Source organism: Musca domestica, unplaced genomic scaffold (assembly GCF_030504385.1).
Source record: "Musca domestica strain aabys unplaced genomic scaffold, Musca_domestica.polishedcontigs.V.1.1 4, whole genome shotgun sequence".
Lineage (NCBI taxonomy): Eukaryota > Metazoa > Arthropoda > Insecta > Diptera > Muscidae > Musca > Musca domestica.
In genome coordinates this window covers 10,113,234-10,120,783 of record NW_026712328.1, presented here as the reverse complement: position 1 = coordinate 10,120,783, position 7,550 = coordinate 10,113,234, and the positions used below count along the sequence as shown (strand labels likewise).

General features: G+C 38.8%; 1 long non-coding RNA gene across 1 annotated transcript; it reads right to left on the bottom strand.

Annotated features, from left to right (window-relative positions):
- Positions 1 to 5,269: 5,269 nt before the first annotated feature.
- Positions 5,270 to 7,346, bottom strand: LOC131804260 (uncharacterized). The gene is made up of 3 exons (XR_009343025.1): positions 6,633 to 7,346; positions 6,396 to 6,575; positions 5,270 to 6,335 (listed from the first exon to the last, which is right to left on the bottom strand). It is a non-coding gene; the product is annotated as an uncharacterized LOC131804260 (long non-coding RNA).
- Positions 7,347 to 7,550: the final 204 nt, after the last annotated feature.

Genomic DNA, 7,550 nt, shown 5'->3' with positions numbered 1-7,550 from the left:
AATCAAGATAAACAAGTTTAAAAGCTGTAAGTTCGGCTGGGCCGATCTTTGAATACCCTTCACCATTTGGAACGATTTTGGCAATTTTCAAAAAAATAAAATCCGTTAAAAATTTTGTTTACAGCTTAAAAGTACCGAATGTAGCCGTCATATTAGGGACTATATGACGACGTGTACCTGCCTAGGCAATTTTTGTCATAAACCATTACAATACTCAAATGCGAAACTTGAATAAAAAAAATTCGGTAAATAATGTACCTAAAATCATCAAAATACCGAATATCGGAAGGTACTGTTATATGGGGGATATACGAAGACGTGGACCTGCACAGACAATTTTCTGTCATAGGTTGAAGTACACATTACGAATTTCAAATCAACATTTCACATTCAAACATTTTTGGTGAATAATGTCGCTTATTCACCAAAATACTGAAAAAAATTGTGGTTTCATTATAAGAGGCTATACCAAAATGTGGACCTACATGACCCATTTTTAATACCAAAAGTCCTGCAGACATAATACACATTTGAGTAAAATTTTATCAACTTTGTTCATTTCGTTCGGAAGCTAGAGTGATTTCCACAGATGGACAGAGGGACGGAAATCGCAGATATTATTTCTGGCAGTACTTTCGGATGTGAAAAATAACATAAACTCCTTTACTCAATTGAATTAGCCGAGGTTAGAAAAACCAGTAGGAACGCAGACATTTTGATCAGTTACGTCTGCCTTTCAACTGTGAACATCAAAAGTAATGCGCAAAGTATTTTGTATTTTGATGTGTATAATGCGGGCTACATAAACCTATAAATTTGCCAACGATCACACTGAACTTAGGTTAGGTTGAAAAGGGGGGCGAAGCAATTCGCCGCATACCCTGTTGGGCATATACTCAAGCCGGTATAGGCCTTTTGTGCGCTCTAGACTAAGGCTTTTGTGAAGAAGGCGGGCAGTTTACAGTCTGTTATATTTGAATTTAAGTTGCCTTTATGAAATTTCTTAACTGTCTTATATCATTTACCATGGTCTGATTAAGGTCTGGTGTGGAGTCGTGAATTGGGATCTGAAATTAGCACACGCTGGGCATTGGCAGAGAAAATGTTCCAATGTTTCGCCTTTCCCACATCCTATCTTGTACAGATGAGCTTGTAGGCCCAGGTGCCCCGTGAGGTTGCCTGTTACCTCACTAATAACAGGTTTTTCGTTTTTATCTCATCTTGATCGACCCATAAGATTTTGTGGTTTTCCCTACACCCTCATTGTTTCATAGGGATATATGGGCGTTTTTTGCCCATGTCTTTAACGCTAGACGTGATGCATTAAGCGGCACTGGATTGTCTCCGCTTATTGTTGCTAATTCCCTGCCTGTTTTGGCGAGAGAGTTTGCTATCTCGTTACCCCTAACTCCCGTATGACCTGGTACCCATATAATGCGTACTACGCCGTGTTGAGAGTAGTTGTTGATTGAATTTATACATACCAAAACGGTTTTTGAAGTTACTGTTTTGGATGTTATAGCCATTATAGCTGACTTGCTGTCCGTTAGGACGTTTACGGTAGCCGGTCTTGTGTTGGCATTAAGCCAGTTGAGGCACTCTGCAATCGCCCGGACCTCCGCTTGTAGGATCGTATTGTGATCGGACACGCGGAAAGAGATTTTGGTGTTCGTATCCTCGATAAAAAGTCCCAGTCCCGCTCTCTCCCTAGGCATTGAGCCGTCTGTTTAACAACAGTTTCCAGTCGGCATTTGTGGTAGGAATTCGTCGATCCACGAGTCTCTGGTAGGGATTAATGTTTCACATGAGGCAGCTACAAAAGTTTCAGATATCCGGTCCGATACAAAATTTTCTATAGATTCTCCCGTTGTTACCTGTAAAATTGTTTGATGGTATGTAGCGTGGTCTTTGCTTATCCACTCGTTCGTCGCCCTAAGCGGCTTCATACCGTATCTGAATATATATTGGGTTCACAAATATAATTGTCTCTAATGCCCTAGTTGGTGTTGTCCTCATTGCGCCCCAAATATTTAAACAGCACATTCGTTGGACTTTCTGTAGTATTTTGATATTAAATTTTTTATGTAGTTTTTATGTTTATGCTGTCCACCAGACTAACGATGCGTATGTTATAACAGGTCTTATTACGCTTTTGAATAGCCAGTGTGTCATCTTTGGATTGAAACCCCATTTAGAGCCTATAGCCCTTTTACATGTTGCCCAACATCTATGAGCTTTGTTTGCTCCTTCTTGGATGTGGTCCCTCCAATTAAGTTTCCTATCTAGAATCACACCCAGATATTTAACCTTATTGGAAATATTGATCGTCTTGTTCAACGATATGGCCCAGTTTTCTTTTCCTAGTGAACATAGACATATCTCAGTTTTTTCCGGGTTAACGTTAAGACCTCCCGGTCTGGCCCAAGTGTATGCAAGTTTCAGAGCCCACTCGGCCCTTCTGCACAGCAAGTTAGGGTTCTTTCCCCTCAGAAGTATTATAACGTCGTCTGCATAACAGACTGGTTCAAAGCTTTCTTTGGTTAATGTCCTTAGAAGACTGTTAATGGTAGTAAACCACAGGAGGGGTGATAATATCCCTCCCTGTGGAGTTCCTTGACCAACTTTGTGCCTTATTTTAACTTTATATAGCCCACAGCTTATCCCTCTATTCATTAGCATGTGGTTTACCCAGTGTCTTAGGCCCCGGTCGACCTTATCTAAGGATTGGACGGGTGTATCTGTGCTGACATTGTTGAACGCACTTTCGATGTCAATGCATACTGCTAGTGTAAACATCTTCTTACCGAAGGTGCTCTCGATGTGGTGTACAACCTCATGTAATGCGGTTTTCAATGAACGTCCTTTAACGTATACATGCTCCTTTTATTTGAGAATATCGTTTGCAATTCTGCTGTTGGTGTCGATTGTACGTTCCATGGTTTTGAGTGAGAATGATGTTAGACTTATCGGTCGATAAGACTTGGGTATTACTGAGCTTGCCTTCCCAGGTTTGGGTATAAAAACTACCCTGGATTCCTGCCAGGCTTTAGGGGTATACGCAAACTTTAGGCACGAGTTGAAAATTCCGGCTAAGTTGGACGAGATAATGTCCACTTCGTTTTGGAGCAGAGCCGGGAAGACCATATCTGGTCCTGCTGCCTTAAACGGTTTGAAACTTCTGACGGCTTCCTTTACCATAGATTCATCAATTTTAGGTGCATCCTCAGTCGCAACCATATCATCCACCATTGTCTCGGCTTGTGTATGGGTTTTTGAAAGAAACTTTTTTATTTTTGAGACATCATTCACACTATCAACCTAATTCGCAGGTGCTTCGTTTAACTGTTCTTACTATTTTGTTGTATTCTTTAAGTTTGCTATGGTAGCTGTCCCAGAATACTGCTGGTTTCTCTTTTTCTTTGTTACGAATTTCCCCTGTCATCCAGCGTTTTTCGTAGGCAGATTTCCTCTCCCGATGTGAACAATCTCTGTTGTAAAGCCTTCTGACTTCTTTTTCTTTGTTACGAATTTCCCCTGCCATCCAGGGTTTTTCGTAGGCAGATTTCCTCTCTCGAAGTGGACAGGATTCCTCGAAAGACTTTACAAGGGTCTCCGTTAACCTATTGACATCTCTGTCTACGTCGTCTGTGCTTAGACATTCAATTTCCTGCCCTAGCTTCTCTTTTACTAGTCTCCTATACTTCATCCAGTCAGTCTGCGATTTGTTCCGGAAACGTATTGGGTTCGGCGGGAGCCGTGTTAGTTCAAACCTTATATACCTATGATCCGAGAAAGGGTGTTCTTCCGAAACCCTCCAATTCTGAATCTCGTTTATAAGATTTCCTGAACAAAAGGTAATGTCTAAAACCTCCTCTCTAATTTTGTTTACAAAGGCCGCTTTATTCCCAATGTTAAGAATTATTAGGTCGTTAGTATTTAGAAAATCTGGTAGGGACTGGGCACTTTTATTAATGTTAGTACTACCCCACGCAATGTGGTGAGAGTTAGCATCGCCACATACAAGTACTTCGTTACCAGTTTGTTATGTTTTGCTCACAAGCCGCTGCAGTTCCGATGAAGGTGGTAATGTCGGCGCGTCGAACGGTAGGTATACTGACGCTAGGTATATATTTCCATTCCACCTCACCAACGTAAGGCTGCCGTTTTCCCACGGGGGTTTTATCTTCTCGATAATCACCTTTAGGGCGGCAGTGTTAGCATGCGCTGTAAGCTTCAAGAGCACTTTTATTATTCTTCCGCTGCTCACGATAGGTATTGGATCTCCACCTTCCATGATATCATCCAATATTTTCTTATTGACCATTTCCTCTAAGGCTTCCAAATGGTCTTTATGCAAGTTGCCTAAACCTATGTTGGAATCGGTCAATGCATAATGCATTTCGTCCCTCAAGTGTTTTTTGGCTGTCTTTGCGTAAAAAGGCGGCTTTGTACCCTTTTCCTCGGTCCGTTTCCTCTTCTGTTGGGCAAGTGATTCCTTTTCGGAAACCCCTGATTTAGCAGTAGATTTCACGGTCGTTCGCACCTTTCCGGTGCTTGCCTAACCTTGTCGCCCTCGGCTAAAGGATTCTTGTTACAGCCTATTTTGCGAGGACCTTGACGTAGTTTACCCGGAGCATCTGCAGGTGGGTAGCTTTTTTTCGCCGGCTTCATAGTGCTCTGTTCTTCAAGGCCCCCTTTGGAACATCCTGCGCCTTATTATTTTTGCTGTTTTGTTGTCTTTTGAGCTTTCGCCGTTGGGCCCAGACAGCTTCGCTGTCACTCACTTCTTCTATCGTGTTGTGCGCCTCTTCCTTAGTAGGGATTCGCAGGACGGTAGTTTTGTTGCTGCTGCTGTCGGACTCGGAACCTGAGGCGCTACCTGTCGTTGAAGGCTGGGTCGAGCGTATGCTTCCCCTGAGTTCTTCAGACCCTTTGTCTGGTTTGTTGCCCGGAGGCTGCGTGCTTGTAGCAATACCTTCGACCGCAGATGCCAAGGCACTCACATCTGCGGGAGAAATTTGCACACGATCGTTGGATGACGACAGGGTGTAACTCGTGGCTGGATCACAAACACCCGTCGGTACTGGGTTATTTAGGCCCTGCACCGTAACTTTTTCTTTCTTTATTCCTTCTTCCATGTCGGTTTTTTTGTTTTTGGGGAACACCCCCGTAGTCAATTTTTTTGTCCGCGGGGAGTAAAAACTCCCTGGGACGGGTGATCACACTATTCCGCTCCACCCAGTTCGTAGCTAGTCATAGCCATAGTTCGAGCAAAATAGTGTGATTATCCATCCCCCCTATCCGCCGTGCGGACGCGTCTTGTAGGTGAACTGACAAACACCCTCAGGTGAACTTAGTTGATGACGATTATTGTGATCTGGGAAATTGTTTGAAATGTGAATTGATACATTGTACGGTTACTGGAAATATTTTGAAGTAAAACTATTAAATGTGCGTAAACTAATAGATGTTGTTGTGCAACTTCAATGGGCTTTGATTATTAACTCTTGCAAAATTTAAATTTCGATAAAATATTAAATTGGATTTCTTATAGGACTCAGCCATATTCTAAGTGACATAGGGGATCATTTTTGTACAGTGCTGTACCAGTTACATGCTAATGTTATTGTGCGTGCTAGTTTAAAAAATGTATACATGTCCATCAATCCGTTTTTTTTTTTTGTTACTTGTTATGTTAATTTTACAAAATGTTATCAACAAAATTGATTAAACTCTGAGCCAAAATTTTGATGTGAGATGCTTCTTTAACAATGCTATTGAGTGTTTTAGTGAACAATTGAATCTTTGTAACTATTCCCTCCAAATAATGCGACTAATTCATGCACGCGTCTAAAAAGTAGTCCATAACAGACCAGGGGTAGTTCAAAACTAATCCAAAATAGTCCATAGAGTACTTTTGCGCTTTTCTCTGAGTGTACATATTTTTAATACTGTTAATCTTACTTAGCACTTTAAGCTTAATATGATAAATAATAATTTATAGATTATTTTAATGTGAATTTAATATGAACAGCTACGAAAGTATAACAGTTTTAACGATATATACACTCAGAGAAAAACAAGAAATTAAACAACGGATTTGTGTATTGTATAAAACATATAAATAAATAATTCATTTTGCAGGTACTTTTCAATGAAAAAAGGAAAGATAAATAATAAATTCTATTTAAAAAGAAAACTTAAATTATGCTCCAATTCACAGTTATACAATGTATAACAATGTTACATTTTTTGGGAACTATTGAGGGTTTGCAGCTGCATTTTGTGGTCTGCTAACATTTCCACTATTATTTTGTTTTGTTGTTCTGTTGTCACTATTAAATAAAGATCTGTATAATAAAAATTAATGATGACGAAAAAACATTATGCTTTACTTTGTAATTTTGAGAGCTGTTGCTATATATTTTTTGTTCAGCCATTTTTCTAGCCATTACTTGATTTTGAGTGTTGATCATTTCTATAAACTAAACAATTTTGTTAATAAAGAAGAAACACCATATTGAACAAAAACTACCATTGAGTTCTATGCAAAAAGAGCATTGATTTGGCACAGTCTGAAAAACATAGTAATATGGCTTTAGAAAATTTAAAAATATAATAAATTTACTTACAATTATAAAGTCTGTTGCAAGCATTTAGATGTTTTAGATTTCTGCCTTCCATTACAATTGTTGTACGATTGTGTAGACAATAACAGTTAGAATTGTGTAGATAATAAGTGTTGGCTATATTAAGAATATTAGATTTTTTTAGCTTTTTACAACTTTAAATGCAACTATGAAGAATTGGCATTAAAAGAACTTTATTTTCAAAGGGCAATGATATTATTTTGTAGATAGTGTTTTCAATATTCAATTACAAGACAAATGTTGTCTGGTGTTTTAATACTCAACCAGTATTCATCACCTAAGTAACCATAAATAAGTCAATTTTTTCTTTTAACCCCATGTTTTTGGCTCTTCTTTTAAATTTCGATATTTCGTCTGTGTAATTGATTCATGATATCAGTTGGTTTGCGAACATCTTTTTTTTATCATTTGCAAGTGGTTCTCAAAACCATATGCTGAAAAGCTGTACAACAAACCGTGATGTTTGACGCATTCATATACATGAAGCAAACTGTGCACATTATAGAAACGTTTTGAGGAAAAAAAAAGCCTTATTGCACAATGAAAGACTAAAAACGTGTAATAAAAATCATCACCAATATGGTTTTTTAAGACTAAAACACCAGTGTACAATAAGTATTGATGAAATTTTGTAGCTTTCTAGTTTGCAAGTTCATCCAAACCACGAGGCATTCTTGTGAAGTCTTTAGTAATACATTTTTTAATGAAACTAGTAATTATATATATTTCCGTTATTCGAAATTGAATTTTTTTCATTTATTTTATTTTTTACTGCTTTCATCAACATTTATATAGTTACCCCTAAATCAATAACGTGCATTGGGTCTAAAGCCACTTGACTGATCATTGTTCAGTCGCTTGGTTCAAGTAAAAAACGTATATTGAGCAGTTTCAAAGCAG